The sequence below is a fragment of the Notechis scutatus genome, chromosome 6, assembly GCF_049901735.1.
Source record: "Notechis scutatus isolate UNSWTSFEM ecotype Mainland chromosome 6, rNotScu1.2, whole genome shotgun sequence".
NCBI lineage: Eukaryota > Metazoa > Chordata > Lepidosauria > Squamata > Elapidae > Notechis > Notechis scutatus.
Window position 1 is genome coordinate 39,922,576 of NC_142014.1, and position 20,183 is coordinate 39,942,758.

Consider the following 20,183-nt stretch of genomic DNA (forward strand, 5'->3'; position numbering starts at 1 on the left):
GGAATATTAATTGCTAAACATAATATATTCCCAATCTATAGCCTTTTTGAACTGTTTCTTTTCTGAACTTCCCCAGTTGCTGTTACTACTGATTTTTTTTTTTTAAAGGTAAGAGGGGGACCCTGGTAGGCGCTTCCCCTTTAAATTCCAGTTATGTGACTAGGAAACAGCTCCTTTTATTGCAAAGCATTGGGCTGGGGCTGCTGGTGTGAGATTGTCCTTTTACTTCCTGGCTCTGGCAGCAAGGAGAAGATCTGATCGCCTGCTGAGTCCTCTGGGGGAGGAAGGCAGGCAGGCAGGCAGGGTGACTCCATCACTCAGAGCACAACCATCCATCCATCTATCTGAGTCTGGGCTTGTACTGACTCCTGATCACTGGCTCCTTGGATGAGTATCCTTCGTGGCCGTGGGAGAAAGATAAAGGTGGCTTGTTTCTAATCTTCCTGAAGAGGATTTCCATAGTAACCTGATGAAGTCGTGCAGTTTAGCTGAGGATTTTTCTTAACACTTCTAGGATGATATCTGATAGGTAAGGCTCCTGGCTAACCCTTGGACCTTTTGCATCTGAGTGTTTATAAATATGAATCTCTCTCTTTCTTTCTCTCTCAATTGCCACTGATGACTCAAAGTTCTGTTGTTAAAAAATAGGCTCATTTTCCATTTGTTTTACCTATATTAAATAAATGATGTAATTTCCTGGAGTCAAACTAGCTCTTAACCCTTTATTATTATCAACATTTTAATTGATGGCAGCAGCCAGATTGCTCTCTCCCCCTCTCTTTCTGTGTATGTGCAGTAAGGTATATTCGCGTACCTCTTTTTAAAAGCTTCTGTTCTTTCGTTATTGTCTTCCAAGAGAATGATGTTGGCGAGCATCATTTCATTGCGGTGGCAGTGGATGCTAAGCCTTGTGTTCTGTGGTGGCAGGAGTAGATTGTGGACTAGCGACTTTGGAGACTCCAGAGGCTTTGGCCAAGAGGCAGCATTCTTGGCCCAGGGCAGCCTTTGCAGGTTTGGATGGATAAGAGGTGGCCAGGGGCTGTCTGGCAGATGAAAGCATAGCGCTTCCTTACCTTCTTTGTTTGTCCCTTTCTAGATATATCTTCCCTCCGCCCCATTTTCCAGTTTTTCTTCTCTCTTCTCCCGCCCCCTGGTTTGTTTGCCGGTTTCTTCTTTCCCCTCTTTCTCCTTCTTTTTTTTTGGGGGGGGGGGGGGGGGAAGGGAAGGGTGGAAGAGAGAAGCCCTGGGAATGGAAAATGCGTGGTGTAGTTCGCCTTAAAACCCTGCGATTCTGGCAACCCCCCCCCCTCAGCAAACGCGAACATGCATCCCCAAGTCTTTTCTCTCGCTTCCCCTTGCCCCTGTTATAGCTGGCGTGTGGCTGACAATCGGCACGCTTTCTTTTTTCGCCACTTTATTGATCTTTTCTCAGGGTTGTGTAGGTGCAAATGCGCGTTATGCCTCCTCTCCCCCCTCCCGCGCCTTGACAGATGAGACAATGTTCTAACGATCAGCGTTTTCTCGGCGAGGCGGATGGCATCTAAATCTCCCCAAAGCGATCGTTTAAAAGGAATTAACGTTTCTTCTTGTAAGACAAGAGACTGGCAGCGTTAGGGGCGTGTGAGCTGGAGAAACCGGCGGCTAAGGGTGGCAGCGGTGGAGGAGCGGCCAAGCAAGAAGCTGACAGTTTGTGGGTTTGTGTGCATGTTTTTGGGGTGGGGAAAATTTCGCCTGGGTAAAGTGGGGGGGGGGGACTGGAACTGGGAGGGGGCGAAAGTAGAAGAAAGCAGCCTGTTGTTAATTGCCTAGGTTACAGTTCCTGCATCCCTTGCGTGAGCTCCTCCGAGTCCTAGCGCCTGCCAAGTTTCTAGGTGGTTACATCAGGTGACAGTAGAGCCTTCGATCCTACTTTGAGCGAGCGGTCTGATGCTGAGAAGAGCCGGGGGCGTGGTCGTGGGAGAATTTAAAGACTCCAAAGTCGCGGGGCAGCTTAAAACAATAAGCAAGCTTATGCTGACTGTCAGAAACGGGGCGGGTGTTCACATTCACAACAGCTGGTGCCCTCAGAGTCAACACGCACAGCTGGGTAATCCCTTTATTTGGGCTAAGCCAAAATGACACCCGAGAGGGGACAAGCTTTTGAATTCTCCATACTCTTCATCGGGCAAGGTGCTACCCAGCGCCAGGGAACGGGAAGAAGCCAGAGAAAAACTGAGCTAGGCCAAATATCACTTAGAGCCATGAGATCTGCAGTTCAAATACAGCCTCAAGATGGAGACTGTGGACTGAATGCATTTGTGCAGGGTAGGTGTAACTAGTGTCACGTTTCACTTTTGCTTCAGGAACAAAGAAAATTGTTGACTCCCTCCAGTTCTGCAGATTTCTAAGCCATTAGTTCCCAATCTGGTTCCCCACCACTAGCCAAACATAAAGATTCCTGGCCTGACAGAGAATAGAAAAAAGAAGAAGAAGAAATTATTAGCCTTTGAGATGCTGTAAAGTTCTTATTTGTGAGAGAGGCTGCTAGCACTTCAAAGGGCTTTCTAATAAAGATAAAAAGTGTTCTAGAATTGATTCTTTTTTTCTCTCAAGGATCTTGTACTAGTTTTAACAAAAGGTCAAGTTCTTTGCATTATTTTGTTCTATAGAATATGTCTGTCTTTTCAAGATTTTCAGTCAATTTCTTCCTGCCAGGCAATTGTTTATGTACAGAGGTCCTGCCAAGTAAAAGCTGTTCTCTCAGTACCAAGTAAATGTGTTTGACTCTTCTGTTTATTTGTAAATTATATGAGCCTGATCTGATTCCATGGGAGCACCTTTCTAGTCAAGACTCAGGAGCATGCTATGTTTCCTCCTGAATTATTCTTTTGCTCCCTCTGTAAGCTCTTTAATTCATGAAATGACTTGTAAAAGAACAATGATTAGAATTAAAATTAGTTAACAGTAGATGAATTGCCTTTAAATGAAAATGACTTTCAGTAAATCAGAACTTTTCCCCCCCTAGGTAAGTGTTCTTAAGGTTTCAGGCTTCAATATTTAGCTCATGTGTAAAATAATCACTCATAGCATGTGTAATTTTAAAGGTCCATTTTATGTTGAGCAACAAGTTTGATTGTTCTGCAAATAATGACTCTTAGGGCATTCATAAGCAAAAATATTTCCAGAGTTGGAACATAAACATACAGACCCATTTTGTGTATTTCTTTTTGCAGCAAGTGCTGATGAGCTTGGCAGAAGGAGGAAATAGCCTTGTAAAAGAATGAGGGATGGGCATAAACTGATGGCAGAGCAGAAAAGTTGAAAATGCCCAATTGTGATCCTACAAAGACTGACAAAAAAAAGGAAGAAATGTTAATATAAACAGGCCAAGATATTGATTCTAATCTAAACATATGTTAGGAAGGGAGCAGTAAGGGTTCTTAGAATTAAATAAATTTATTTGGTGAGAAATGAGCTTTTGTTAACATTCCTGTCTAAGGCTTTTCAATACACTTATTTGATACTTCATCTTATATATCTACTGAAGTATTGTTATTAATTATTTGAATTAATAAGTGTGTCTTAAGAAAATAGAATTGTTGCATAAACAGAAATGTAATGCCTGAAAATGGAAATTTTACAGTATCCTTCTCCTGCCATGCCCACTAAGCCATACCACACCCACCAAGGCATGCCCACAGAACCGGTAGTAAAATTTTTTGAATTCCACCACTGCATGGAATGTATATCCTCCATATCAGAAGCTAACTATTGTAGCAATAGCAATAGCACTTAGATTTATACCTCACCCAATAGTACTTTACAGCACTCTGAGCTGTTTATAGAGTAAGCATATTGCCCCAAACAATCTGGATCCTCATTTTACCGACCTGGGAAGGATGAGACGCTGAGTCAATCTGGAGTCCCATCATGAACAAACTCCAGACTGTAGACAAAGTTTGTCTGCAATACTGCATTTTAACCACTGCAGTGTCAGGGCTCATAATTAAACATTCTGTCGCTGGTTATGTTCTTCATATTTGAATACTTTGCCAAGGAGACTTCTTGAAAATCATTAAAACCTCATTCCCACCTCACTCCAGGGGAAGGTTACTGCAAAATCCCATTTCCTTCCCACCCCTCTAACCTGCTTTCCAGCTCTGTTCTCCTGTACAGGGCAACAAAACAAGACTCAGTCAATCAACTGGGACTCGGGAGGCAGAGAATAGATGGGGGCGTGGCCAGTTGCTGGTTCTCTGAATTACTTAAAATTTCTGCTACCGGTTCTCCAGAACTCATCAGAACCTGCTGAATACCACCTCTGATTCCATGATCATTTGAGAACAAGGCAAACGAAGAAGCTGACTTTCATTCAGTTATTTCTTTCAGTTATTTCTTTTAAACTGAAAACCTAGTCCAAAAAGAGTATTGCTTTTGAATAACTTCCTATAGGTAAAACTTTTTGTGCATTGTCATTACTGTGCATGTCATCATTGTCAATGATCTTTGTGTATCTTTCTTATCAGCTACTGCATTGTTGCAACAAGACAGTAACATCAATGAATTTATGTTTTTCTACTGAACTGGTGGCTGTTATATTCTAAAGAAAGTTAAGTTACATGACATCAAAATGGTAACATGCATCATGATGTTATCAAATAAATGACTCATTTATGTACTTGCATCATGACTAATGAAAGTACATAAGTATCATTATACTCAGGTTGTATGCTTATTACAATGACCCCTTGTTATCAAGTCAAATTTTATCATGGAGCACTGACTCAGACTTTTAAAAAGTATGTAATATGGATTACAATGTAATATGAATGATAAAATGACCTCTTACAATGACCACCACAAAGTGATTCAAACTGAATTTGCTTAGTCAACTCTTTATTATATATTATAAAATATTATTCATTTATTAATATTATGTTATCTTTATGTTGCTCTATTCTGAGGGATGACATAAAAGGGGTGTTTTTACAATATTTAATAATCAAACCATATCATTTCCCCAATTATAAAAGAAATATGTTTTTCAACAACAAATTACACATTACAATATGACCTCATAGAACCATTCTGTTTAGTACTTCCATTTAATCTATTCTTCAATCTAGAAGTTTACATTTGTTTTTATAATTTCTTTACAGCTGCGCATTATTGTCTTCTTTGTTATATTATCAACCAAATATAGCTATTATTTCTCATAGATCAATAAATTCCAAATATTATGTACATAGTTTGATATTAACTTTGTCTTTAAATCATTATTGTCTTCCCATAAAAATACAGATATAAAACAACATGAGGTAGCCAAGAATCTAGTCCAAAGCATGTATGCTAAAGATTTTTGATATTTATTGTTTTTCTAGCATTAATAAATTGAGTGATGGTGAGATGTGTTGTGATGTATGTTAAACATGAATAAGAAATGTATTATTAATGTCATCTTAGATCATAAGACATATGCCTGACATTCTTTAAAACATGACACTGCTGATATATTAAAATAAGATATTCCAACCTTTCATTTCAAAATGCTTGTAAATTATCAATATTTATTGATTTTCCTCTGCTGTTTATATAATTTTACTAGAGATATAGACTCTGTTGAAACCTGTAATATGCCTGATGATTCTAAAGCAACAGAAATGGTGACAAGTTGCCAAATAATCAAGTCCCAGGTTGATGCAACTTAACATAAATTAGAAGTCTGAGCCTGTGCCTCTCTACTTGTTAAACTTGCTGGCTGAGATGGTGGAATTTTAGAATATAGTTTTACTGGGATTGCTAGGTTTAAAAATAGTTGAAAGGTGATTTTTCACTCTTAATGTTCATATACATCTTATTGTTTAGCCCAGATGTAATTGCATGGGATAATTTTATTTCAAAGTTTCATAAAAAATTGGGCAAGTAAATATTCACAATGGAAGTAATGCTGTGGCCTCCCGTTGTATGCATCTATGAACAAACAAAAAAAGGAAGCTTTGTTGACCCAAACATAAGGGATTTCAAGGGCAATAGAAAGAGAAGCATCTATAATGTCAACTTGATGGTATTTTACTAATAAAGGTAAGCAATTAGATGTGGCTGTCAAAAGACTCACATACTTGCCTGACTTTGGATATTTACAGAGAAGACTATTAGACTAGGGTAAAGCATATTTAATACAAGAGATTGTGCAGCTTAAGTTGTATCTGTATATAGTTTTATATGTTTTATTTATTTTATTTTGTCAAGCAATTATTAGATAACAGATATAAGTATAAACACGGTTATGAATACATGAAATGGATACAAATAAGAAAAAAACAAAACAATAGGACAGGGATGGTAGGCATGTTGGTGCGCTTTTGCACTCCCCCTACAGACCTCTTAGGAAAGGGGTGAGGTCAATAGTAGATAGTCTAAGGCTAAAGTTTTTGAGGTTTGTGGAAGAAACCACAGAGTCAGGTAGAGTATTCCAGACATTGACCACTCTGTTGCTGAAGTCGTATTTCCTGCAATCAAGTTTGGTGCAGTTTACCTTGAGTTTGTATCTATTGTGTGCTCTTGTATTGCTGTGGTTGAAGCTGAAGTATTCATTGACAGGTAGGACATTGTAATATATACAGAGGTGGTATTCAGCAGATTCTGACCAGTTCTGGAGAACCAGTAGTGGAAATTTTGAGTATTACAGAGAACCGGCAAATACCACCTCCGACTGGAGATTTTACAGTATCTTTCCCCTGCCGCGCCTTCTAAGCCACGCCCACAGAACCGGTAGTTAAAAAAAAATTGAATCCCACCACTGAATATATAATTTTAGGTACTATATTTAGATTGGACCGAAAGCGGCGTAGTTCTAGGTTGTCTAGGTTTAAAATTTCAAGTCTGATGGCATAAGGTATTCTGCTATGAGTAGAGGAGTGGAGAACTCTTCTTGTGAAATATTTCTGGACTTTCTCAACTGTATTAATATCAGATATGTAATGCGGGTTCCAGACTGATGAGCTGTATTTATATGTATACAATATGCAATGGTGTTAGATCCTGAGTTAGGCAATATGTTATTGGTTTAATTATTTTAAACCTACCCTTACTCCAAGGGCCCCAGGGCAGCCTATATGTTCCTCTCACTTTTGCTTAATAATAGTTGCTCTGGAAATTGATTTAGCTGTAAAATAATGGCTGGGTTTGCACTTTGTCCCTTCACAGTAATGTACTTTCTTTTGTTTTGATTTAGTCTACTCTATGGATCCAGCAACTGTGGTATATGGCTTAATGTGTTTGTAAATAAACTAATAAACTGCACTTAATGTCTGAGCATCATGTATGAACTCATCTAGAGACCATGATAAAAGTACTTAATACAGGTAAGAAGCTGGAAGTTATGGGACCTAGTCTGAGGTTCATACCGAGAAATCAGGTGAATACGGAAGAAGGGGCAATATTTTCAGAGTGAAATTTGTAGGTTTTTCTAAAGGTGAAAAATAACCTAACTTCTTAAGCAACTTTTCAGATTAAAGCAATTATAAGACAAATGAGACTTCCTTCATACTTTGTCCATGCTCTTAAGCAATAGTGCTTTAGTTGATGTCCATAGGGCTAACTTTACAGCTATATAATACTGAATGGATAAAAAGTTGAGGCTTCTAAGTCTTCAATAATAACACTAATATTTCTTGGAATGCAAAATCTGGATGACCTCTAGATCATAGCAACAATATATTAAAAAGTCTTTCTGATGCCATGTAGTGGTCTTTCAGCTTTTTGCAGCTTGATATGGTAGCTGTGTCACTGAGCCATTGGATGTACTACTGCACATGAAATGCATATCTGTGTTGGAACAGAAAGCCTATGTTCCTCAAAGTATCAGTGAAGGAGTGTAGTAAGATATCAGCATAGCAGTATTGCATGTAACTATATTTTTAACTGAATATCCGTGTTTTTGTTTGGCCTCATTTACTATTTATTTAACATCTAACCCGCAGGGTCTCAGCAAGCTAGCTTATAATAGTTAATATTATAGAAGAAGAACATGGGGAAAATCATTGACTAAGCATGAATATTATGAATATTATGAAGCAATGCATTTTAAACTAATCTAATTAGGTATAAATGGGATGTGTGTTTGGTTAGAAATCTGCTTAGGAATTTATATTCCCAAAGTGAATGATATGTATTCTAAAGTCATTCTTTTCTATTCCATTGACCTTTTCACATATATTTTATATCTTTAAAATAGTCTTGAAATAATTTACAATTGTCCAGATAAAATATGGGAAACTTATATTGAACCTAAATATGTGTAACTTCATGCTTACTGTTCATTTGCAATGAATCAACTGTTTATTTCCATTCTCTTCACTATTCCAGTAAATATTAGAAACGCTAATACTTGGTATACCCACATGTATCAAGACATATGAAACCAATAATTTAATGGCTTCTTTCAGGGTGTTTCTAGACAACCCATAGCCCATTGGGTCATTGTTTTAGTCGCATCATTGTTGCAAACCCTTCTCATGTACCTTTGTACTTGCTTGTGTACCCTCTACAATCCATGATATCCTCTCAGATATCATCCTGATCCTTGCTGCACTTCTTGGGAATCCCCTTTCCATGTGGGAAGCTGGCAGGGAGTGTCAGAAATCACAATCAAGTTTAGATTCCCTGCCAGCTTTCTCACTGACTTATGGAAAGCTGTAGGGACTATTGGAAATGACAGACACATGACCATAGTAGTATGATGGTGTGTCAATACTGAAGCACCTACAATTTTTCCAAATTTCAATGTCACATGTATAATGGCTTCCAGATTTTGGATGCATTCTGTAAATCCATTTGATTAACAGATTAACAAAGTTGGAAGGGACCTTATAGGCCTTCTAGTCCAACCCTCCCCCACCATCCAAGTAGGAGACCTTACTTGAGATACCTTGGTTCAAAAATGGTTACTCTATGATGCATTGTTTCACCCAATTGAAGCTTACAGACACAAACAGAACTATAACTTTTAGTAGAATATAGATTTGACATGGATGAATTAAGCTGGGGAATATCTTTTAGAATAACACAATTTTTAACTTTCCCCCCTGTATCTATATGAAAGTCTGAAACTCTGATACTAATTTTTTAGTAAGGAGGTCACTTTTTGATCAAAGGAACTCCTATGCAATAGGCCATTTAAATGCTGATATAGTTTTGGTAATGCAAGAATAGCTTATGGCTATAAACATGTTAATGTATAATAACCATCCCCACTTTGTATGTGGGGACATTAACTCCTAATTCTCAGCAGCATTTCAGGTAGAAAATTCTGAAAACTGAAGTCCACACATTTGGTAAGTTTCTAGATTGACAAGGGCTGGAATATATTATTTAATTTATTGGTTTTTTTTTTGTTAGTTCACCTATTATAATCATACGTGCCCACATTTTCCAAGGCAAGTGTGTTAATATATTTGATGTATTTTTTTAAAAAAGAAATCCACTAATCTTTTCACTATCTGCGGAGTTAGCATTAGAGTTGTACTGCAGTACCAGTCAAGTGAGATTTGGCCATATATTCCTGTCCATCTTTATGAATATATATTGAATCTCTTCTGTAATGTCAGTTTTGATAACTTAGTCCAGGAGACACAAGCTGCTGCCTTGATAACAAGATTGACCAGTATCTCTGTAAACAGATTATCCAAATATTTTCTGGATTAGATGACCAATCATTGTATTTGTTAGTAGAAATATATCGAGATAATTTTGAACCTTCTTAATGGAAATTGATATTATTTAGTTTCTGTGAAGCAGAGGTGGTATTCAGCAGGTTTTGACCAGTTCTGGAGAACCGGTAGCAGAAATTTGGAGTAGTTCAGAGAACCGGAAAATACCACCTCTGACTGGAGATTTTACAGTATCCTTCCCCTGCCACGCCCACCAAGCCACACCCACAGAACCGGTAGTAAAACAATGTAATTCCACCACTGCTGTGAAGGACCATGCATAGGTACCATCATTACATTAAAAGTTATTTCTTCTCAGATATCATCATGCTGCTGCTGCTGCTGAAAGCATGGAAAAGACTGATTAGTCATTGAACAAATAAGCGCAGTTCTGTTTAAAAGAGAGGAAAGGCATTTTTAATTTGTAAGTCTGCAGGAGATTAATTTTGCTTATAAGTGAATCATATGCGCAAACTGTACTAATCATGAGCAATATTGAGCTATTTCCAGAAGTCTTTAGTTACAAGAATACTTAGGTACTCCTATATAAACACACTGGAGGTTTTTTTTTAAAAAATCATATATACCAATAAAAATAGGAGGAGTTCAGACAGATGAAGAGGGAAAATGATTCTGAATGTGCAAAAGTTTGCACTGAAAGTCAGGGTAGATTTTTGTAGCGGGGATATAGTAATCAGAAAAAGCATGGTGAGAGCTATTGTTTTCAATGTTTCTCTTATTTTTCATTACATTATACAGTATATATTAGCAGATGTTTGCACCTAGTCATCAGTGAACATTAATGACATTATACTGGTGCCTTTTTGCTTTTTATTTTCCTTATGTTTGTGTCACCATTCTTGAATTCTTGAATTCACCATTGGTGAAGCTCACAAAAATCTATGCTATACTATACTATTAACACTGTATCTCTGTCTGAGAAAGATAAATAATATTAAATGTGAATATTCTGATGGCAAAAGTCCTCGTCTGATCAATATTTATACTACATTTTTTCTTCTTTTTTTATCTGACTATAATACTTCTTATAAATGATTCCAAAATATTTGGCACAGTATTAGGATATTGCACTATTAGATCTTTTATTATTGTTAATGTTCCATTTACCATAAAAGGGGAATAAAGTCACTGGACTGAATTTTTCTTTCTATGTGAAGTGAAGAAGCTATCTCAGATTGAAGAATAATTGTGAGTTCCTTTGATGCAAAATATCTGTGGATTACCATCCTCCCTGTAATTTGGTATATCATCACCATAATCCATGTGAATTCCAGTAGTTTACAAAGCTAGCCTGTTCCCCCAAAGACCAAGGAAAAAAGATGATGTTAAAACATCATTCAACAACCAGTCCACCAAAATTCTATCTAGCAACAAGAGAGAAGAGAATCCTATCCAGATTTAAGGAGATATATATATTAGGTTGGTGCTACCAAATTTGAACAAGAGTGTAAGGTAATGTTATCAACTGCATCTTTCAGCCATTTTTAATTATATGGATATTGTATTTGGGAACTATAGGCATTTTTCTTCAAGCAGGTAGTAGAGAACATTTACATTTATGTTGCCATATTTGTTCTTTTAAGTTGGCCTCTTAGGCAATGTTGTGGTTCCTCTATCATTACAATTTAAAGTTAATGATGCTGAGTTTCCTGTTGAAATGATGAAAATATTGTGACATAGTACAAGGAAAAGCTTTCTACCCTGAGGTTAAAACTCTAATCTAGAATTCAGCAGCTTCCCTCAGGTGTATCTTCAGTACAAAAATAATACTAAATATAGTCAGATGTGTTTAATGCAGTAATAGTAAAACATTGCATTTAAAATTACTGAGAGAAGGCATAGAATACCATAATTAAACATTCAGTTCCTTCTGATTTCACAGGGCTAAACACATTGGCCAGAATAGAAGTGCCAGCTTAAGGATACAACCTCTCCCCACTCATTGTGAAGATATTAAAACACAATATACAAATACAAAACAGAATATTTCTATGAGTGATTGTACTGTATGTAATCTTTACATATGTATCTTTTTCTGGGATGTTATGTCTGCTTGTCACAGCTGATCACAATTCTGGAAAAAGATCTGTTTTGTTTTAAACATTGTTAACAGGTATTATATAAACACCTGCTTGAAATACCTTGTTCCCTCTGAATTCAAAGTACTACACAGCCCTAATGTATGCATATATACATTCATTTTACACTTGAATAATGGGTAAACCAATGATAAACAAAGGCTTATGTACCAATGTTATTGTTTGCACAGAAATATTTGGTCCAGACACCAAACCGTGCAAATTATTCTCATCAGTATGTGCTTCCGGTAAATCTTCTCATATCTTACATGGTTTAAAAAATAGCTTATGTGTAGGAATGCATCTTTTTGTTGCTCATTTACAGGGCTGTCTCATTTGTCAGTGTTATTGAATTTTGCATAGCTAAAATGGATCAGAAAATCTTTTAGCTGTTTTTCTAATGTTCTGTTTTCCCTCTATCTTTGGAAGATGATAGAACAACATAACTTTATTGGAAGGTTTCTTTCATCCCAATCCTCTGCTACACCAAGAGTTTGGCTACTATTTGGAATATTGAGAATTGGGTCTGTAGCTAGAAAGAAGGGAAAGGATTGCCCAAATTCTTATAAGTAAATCTGATTTGTGATTAAAATGTGGTGATAAATTTGAAAATCCAATAATTCTAATTTATAATTGTAGATTATGCATATTAATTTTATTGAGAGTGGAGTAATGTATCTTTTTTAATGTGCTCACTTCTACTTTGGTCCCCCTCTAGTCCTGAGTATTTATTTGAAGAAACATAATTACATTCCTTTTCCTCAGGTGAAGGTTATAGACTTTGGATTTTTTTAAAAGTTCAGAAATAATATTTGTGGGGGTAACAGATGGAGTTTGTATAACCATAAGCAGCAAGAAACACTTTGCTTGTAGTACCAGAATTTTCTAATCAGAAACTAAAATTGGTTGGAGCTTTGCTACACTGTGTGTGTCCAGTCTTTGGAGCTCAAAGAACTCTCACAAATGCATGTCTCTGAAACTGCATATTTTATAAAACAATTTGAATGTCTTTGTGTTTTTTTCTTATGTAGCATTCCCTAGTCATATTTTCCTTGTGTATGAGGCAAGAACTAAAGCAAATGTTCATCTGAATATAAAAGTAGTATGCTTTAGTTTATAATGGCATGAATCCAAATTTTCTACATATATCATTTAAAGTTTAAACAATGTTCTACTGTAGATATTATTTTTGTTCAAAGTTTGTTGGAGCTGCATTTGTTAAACTTAAGTCAGTTTTGATTAAGGTGATTATAATTTGCTTTCAAAAGGTGTGCTGTGCTAGGGAAACAATATAAATTATTTTCCATTTATATGAATGAAATTCCCATTATTTCTCACTTTTTTCTATCTCCCTCAATTATTGCTCAGTTAAGAACAGGATTTTTTTTTAAAAAAATATTTGATCTAAGTATTTGATTTTGAGAAATAGCAAGAATCTTAGTTTTTAGCCACAAAACAACCCTGCGCCAATATATTTATTATATGTGCTGATTTTTTTCATAAATTAGCAATATTGGTAAATTTTGTTTTAATATAATTGGATTTCTGTACGTTTGTATCATCATTTTTTAAATTGATGGGCAAAGTTTTCTGAAAATAAATGCTATACATTTCACAATTAATAGAATTGTCATAGTTGTTGGTCTTCACTTTGGCTTTATCATTTGCATTCCTTCATCTTAGTAACTTTGTTCTGCTCTGCTCTCTTTCCCCTTATGGACTTAACCCCATGGTCAAGGCTTGTACTTTTTATCAAGGTTAGTAGCAGCAAATTCTGATTAATGAGAATGTCTGGAAAACTGGTCAATGGTTTCCTTCACAACAAGGCTTTTTGACCAAAACAAAGTATCTTCCTATAGACCTACTGTTTGTCTCTCCTAAGTTTACTTGGGCGTACATAAGTGCACCAACGTGCCAACCATCCCTGTCCTATTGTTTCTTTTATTTTTCTTATATGTATCCATTTCATGTTTTCATAACTATGTTTATTCTTATACCTATTATTTTTTAAGCGATTGACAAATCAAATCAAATAAAATAAAAATAAAAATACTTTGGCCATTCTGATAAGCAGCCTCATTGTGAAAAGCATGTATCCATGGCTGAAGATGAATGTGTATGGTCAAACTAGGTATTTTGGTTGCTTATCTTACTAATTATTCAATTTAAATAATCTTGCTATTTATTCTTCCAATTTAAATTGAGTTTATATGCCATGTGTTGGCAAAAATCAAAGCTGGAGGATATTTTCATTAACCTTGCAAACTGCGTAATGATTCTTCAGTGTTCTAGTATATAAAAATACAAAGTCAAAGGGAACCTTATTGATTTCAGTGAACTTTGGCACTCATAAAAACAATGTTTTTCTTCATGTATACTTACGGATGATGACATTTTGCTATGGACACATTTTTAATGAACCTGAAACAAACAATACACGGAAATAGGTTTTATGTGTTGTTTCAGGACAACTGCCTGTCCCATGACTTTACTTTCCCACTTCTAAATAAATGCTTGAATGTATTTAAAGTTAAGAAAAGAGTAAGTTTGGAAGACAGTGTTTACTTATTTTGTGTTTCTAGTTTGCAAACAAATATAACACTGAAATATATAGTACCTTCCTAATTCCATTGTTAAATAAATGCTTTTACTAAAAGCTTTTCTATTATATAGTAATTGAAAATTAATCATTTTCAATGATTAAAACTTTCAAAACCATTTTTGGAGAAATGGGAACATTTTTTTTCTCTAAAATGAAATAAGCATGATACTTAAGCTGATGCTTGAAAGCTATAAAGATACAAGCTATTGGGGTGTTGAATATTTTTATTAATTTCATTGTGGTCATTAATCAGCACAAGAGAATTAGTATTCAAATATGTAAAATATCCAAAACCTAATTTGCATTGCCATGATGGTTCTGGAAAATACCTACAGGGAAATTTTTTGGGCTACAAGACAATATTAATTCATAAGACAATAAGGGGCGTGCATAAGCACAATTGTGCCTACTGTCCCTGTCCTATTGTCTCCAACTATTTGTATCTATTTCCGGTATTTATACTTATGTTTATTCTTATCTCTATTATCTTGTAAGCGATTGACAAATAAAATAAATAAAAAATAAGTGAAATATTAAATCAAATATGCTAAAGGCTTGCTTAGTCTACACATACTATATATAACATGAAGAAATTAAATTTAGCAATCTGGGTAATATACACTTAGAATAGCAGTATAAAATAGAAAGATCACACACACACACACACACATACACACACACACACACATGCATATACAAATAAAGCAATAATGTTATCCAAAATAAATTGCTTATACTGTTGATTATTGTATCTCATTTTGTTGTCAGAAATGGGTAATTAGAGCATTTTGAGGTTCTGTATAAAACTGGAAATATAGAAGGACATGATTAATGGTTTCTACCTATCTTGAGCCACAAGGCTATACTTGTAATGTTCTTCTATGTTGGGCCGTGTGTTTATGAAGTGGTTGCTTTGTTTCCCCAATGTACAGACCTGCACATGGCTTGCTGCATTGTACTGCATATACCACATTGCTCAGTTTGTGTCTTGGTGTTTTCTCCTTGGGGTGGACAAGCTACTTCTGCCTTAATATATATTCTTGGGTTTGAAGTTTTAAAGTGTGGTGTGAGCTACCAGATCACTTGTATAATAATTGAATAAGAAGGGTGTGAAAATGTAGCCTTGTTTGATATGCTTAGTAGTTGAAATGGGTGCAGTGAGGTTAGTCCTTGAGAGGTACATCTTACTAAGTAATATTTCTTCGTGCAATGCACAAATAAGAAACAGCAATAAATACTGATATTATACATCTTGTTCCATAGTTTAGTCTAAGGCAAGGGTGTCAAATTTGATCATGTCACATAATGTATCATGTATTGTGACTTTTTTTGCCTTTGCAGAGCCAAGGTGGGCATGACCTGTGTGTGACCCATCTGGCCTGCAGGCTGCCAGTTCGACAGGTCTGGTCTAAGGTATGAAGTCAACTGCTGTCTTGAGAACAGCAAAGGCTGCATAAAATGAAGCAGTATTCAGAGAGATCTATTTCTTAATAAGATATTGAAGTATAAGACATTGATCTGTTGTTGAATGACCTTCCCTAAAACAAGCTTGTTCTTCCACCAATAGTCCTTATTGTTTCATTCAATATGTAACCTTCCAAGATATCCTACATAAAGTTTATTTATAATATTAAAGAGACATATAGGTTGATGATTGGCCGGATGAATCTTGCTCCCTTTCTTATGCATAGACACAATGATCAGTAGACCTGTTTTGTCAATTATATGAAAATTAATGCCAACATGGGCTCAACATGCTGCACTGTTTTTAATTAACTCAGGTGTGATAGAATCTGCACCTGCTGCCTTCCCTGACTTCAGTTGGGAAATCAGATCCATAAACTCCTTAGGCTTTACTGTTTGCCAAATAGACAGACATATCAATGTATGGCGACCTGATAGACGTTGAACTTTTGTTGTAAAGTTCTCGGTTGTGATTTCACCATATTTCTGGCCAGGTGTGGGATTCAACCGGTGTTACTACCGGTTCAGTGAGAATGTGCTTTGCATGCACACACACCAGACGCGTGCTATGTGCATGTGTAAAGCATTTGCAAAATGCCGCCTGGACAGCTGACAAACGCTGCACACGGGTATGCAGTGTTTGAAAATCCTCTTCTTTCCTGCTTTTTCAACCTCAGCTGTGCCGCGCAAAAGAGCTGAGGTTGAAAAAGCGGGAAATAAAGGAGGAAACCAAGAGCCCAGGCGGGTGAGTGGGCAAACAAATGAGCAAAAGGTCATTGCAGTGAACCAATTCTGTGTCTGCTGCTCTTCAGAGCTACCAGTTCTATAGGACCAGACCAAACTGGTAGCATCCCACCCCTGTTTCTGGCAATATAAAGTTGTTCAGCTGACATAGGCCAGCAACAGGAATCCTGTAGCGATGTGCCAGAAAAGGGATGAATTGTTTGTTTTGACTAAGACAAGTCTATAATACTTTGATGTCCCTCCATTTTCCTTTGCCAAATTAATTGCTTGTAGTGTCTCTTCTGGTGAAATGGATCTTGTGCTATAATTTTGCTATTATTTACTTTATATAGATGATAGTTAGCTACTAATCTTTTCCTGGCTGCTGTCCACTTTCTGTTAAAAAATAGTTTTGATGGATGCTGCTTGTAGGTCTTCATCTTATATTGAGGTAGATTTTACTAAGCTCCTACACAAGATTATTGTATAGAAAGGTATTGTAGCTGGTTGTAGTAAAGAGAGCATATGTGTGAAAAATATGTAGTAGCTAGTTGTTCTGTAATTAAGTTATTAAGTTGAATAGTCCATTTTACTCAGTAAGACAATGTAGTTGGGAAAACATTATACTTGTACATTAAATTGGAGAAGGTCCATTTGGGGTAATAAGAGTAGAATGAGTGGGAAATGATTGCTATCAACTTGGGAAACTTTAAAATAATTAAGATACAATTCCAGATACAATTACATGGTCTGTAAGGCTACTCTTAGATCCATTGCAATAAGTAAGCTCTGCAGGAGGTTGAATATGTTTATGTAAGCTACCTATACTGCCATGATTCCGACCCAGCATTTTTTTTAACACCTCTGAAATGCACTACAGGCAGTCCTGGCTTAAGAATCACAACTGGACCCAGCAATTCTATTGCTAAGTGATGTGGTTGTTAAGTGAGGCATGACATAACTGTGACAGACTTACGACCTTATTTACACTGCAATCATTAAGCACATCATCAACAGTTGTAAAACAAATGTCATGTAGACATGATTTGTGATTTTACTGCTGGCTTCTCCATTGACCCAGTTTGTTAGATGTCAGTTGTGAAGGGTACAAAAGGCAATTGTGTAACTGTATGATGCTGCAATGGTCATAAACTCTACTGGTTGTGAAGTGCCCAAAGTTTAATCATGTGATTATGTGGATGCTGCAACAGAAGTAAATGTGAGGACCAGTTATAAACTTACTTTTCAGCATCATTGTAATTTCAAATGGACTTTTTCCATTTTCCATTTCTTCCTTTCTTGTCAGCATCTCTTCCCTTTGCCCCTCATGGTCATTCCCACATATCCTTACACAAATGAGTAATATCTCAGAATGTAAATCCATAGGGATGGTTTATTTGCAGCTATGAAAGTATGAGTAAGTTATAAATCTGTGAAAGCTACACCATCAGAATGGCTGAAGGAATTAAAACAGATGCTTATGAATGCTGGGGATTATAACTGTTGAAAATACCTTGGACCATGAGAAAAATCACTATCAGAATGAGACCAGTTTGTTGTATGGAAGCAATAATAATGGGGCCATATCTTAAAATGTGGAAAAAATGGGAAAACAAGAGTAATTGAAGAAGACCATGATGCTTGGAGAATTGAAGGCAACCAAAAGAGGTTGATAGAAATTGCTAGATACCACCAGTAATACTACAGTAGTGTATTGTTGTGAATACTTAAAATCTGTTCAAAAATGCAATTTTCCTCTATTATTTTATAAAGGAACACATGTTCTTTAGAAATATAAATCAGCTCATTTGCATATAAATACAATGTTTAATTAGTGAATATCTGCATGTATATAGCACTTTGCTATTCATTTCAGCAGTTCCTGACATGAGGGCAAACTCACTACAGATTTGTAGGTACACAATTAGATTTGCAAGAAGGGATTAAGCCAATTACTATTTTAGAGGGATTTTCATGTTTTTTTAAAATAATAATAATAATTAATTTTCTTCAATCAGTTATCTAGATTGAAAAATAATTCCTTTTTATTTATCAGATAGGCAATGTGTGAATAAGTAGCCCAATTTTGGTCTATAAGATTTATTGCCAAGCAGTTGTGTGTGTATATACTGTATATATATGTATGTATGTATGTATGTGTGTATGTGTGTATGTGTGTATGTGTGTATGTGTGTGTGTGTGTGTGTGTGTGTGTGTGTGTGTGTATGTGTGTGTGTGTGTGTATGTATGTGTATATATATATATATATATATATATATATATATATATATATATCCTGAAATATCACAGCACAAGTCTTTTTTTAGATAAGAATATTCACCAGAAGAATTGTTAACTCTTGTTACACTCAAGTTGCTGCTGAAACTACAAGACCTATTTCTACCTCCTCTAGATTCTATGGACACTAAAATATGCATATACTACTAAAATTCTTGTTTGTAACCTTCAAGTGGGCAAAAATGATGTATCACAGAGCAACACTTTTTAAATAAACATATCTCAAATGGGCTAATTTATAGAAACAACCAAAATCTGGGATTGACCAGTTCTGTGGGATTGAAATTTGGCAAAGTTGTGCCCATTTCAGAACTTTCAACTACATTCCCAGAAATCCATATGCAGCAAGGAAAGAGGGAGGAGAATATCTCTATCTTCTTTCCCATCTTCCTCTGGCCCCTATGGCCAATGGGCTGGTGGCAAGGTCCAACAGGTGAGAGGACACTGGTTGATTTGGAACTGAGGCCAAAATCTGAAATCTCTTAATGGCAATGGCTGCTGAGGAAGCATGAGGGAGTGATTTGGCAAGTAGGGCCTGCTAGGGGGCATCAGCAGTTGACATATGAGCCTTCTTCCTCCTTGGAAGAAGACGACTTTTGGGGATACACAACCCCACCCACCCAACAAAATATAAGGCAATTCATGGATTAGCCAAAGAGGATGCTTCATGAGGGTCTTCTATGGGTTTTTTTTTGGTGGGGGGCGGGATGGAATGGTGCATGCTTATAGTAAATGTGAAAAGAAAAATGGCCTAATCACACAGGTGGTCTAGTCATTTTATATTTACTACAGTGCTTGGAATTTCCAATAAAATACTGAAAAAATTTAAATTAGCCAGACAATAGATAGTGATTTTCTGATTTCCATCATGCAAATGTTACCATGCAATGTGTCTGCTGGGTGAGCGGGCTCAGTATTACGTATTTTGCAAGCCTGATGTTGGTTACTATTTAAAATAAGTAAAGTTGTGTCTAGAAGAGAATAATTGGTTTCACAACTTACATAGCTTATATCTGCCTGCATTTACATTTCTCTTTATCTTTCCTTGGGCATTTTAACCAATATTTGGGTTAAACTATTATCCCTACAGTATTATTTGGATGCTTCTTATGTGGGTTGTTTGTTTACCAAAAAGGGGAAGATAAAAAGGCAGTGTTTAAACTGGCAATCCCTTGTTTGGCATTTGTAGCAGTGCTGCCTCTCTTGTTTAGAGGCTATACAATTTTCATTTACAGCATAACACATGCTGCATTCATCAAGAGGATTAGCTGGATTGTTTGAATTAGGAGGACAGCCTTTCAAAAAATA

General features: G+C 36.1%; 1 protein-coding gene across 5 annotated transcripts in view; it reads left to right on the forward strand.

The window, feature by feature from the left end:
• Positions 1 to 240: 240 nt before the first annotated feature.
• The window catches only part of NAV3 (neuron navigator 3), a 503,910-nt gene continuing 483,967 nt past the window's right edge, over positions 241 to 20,183 (forward strand). For 2 of the 5 annotated variants that reach the window (XM_087968029.1, XM_087968025.1), the window contains exon 1: positions 241 to 529. The gene's annotated coding sequence lies outside the window, so the exon portion shown is untranslated. The remainder of the gene's footprint in view (positions 530 to 20,183) is intronic. The other 3 variants (XM_087968023.1, XM_087968027.1, XM_087968024.1) reach the window with 2 other exon arrangements.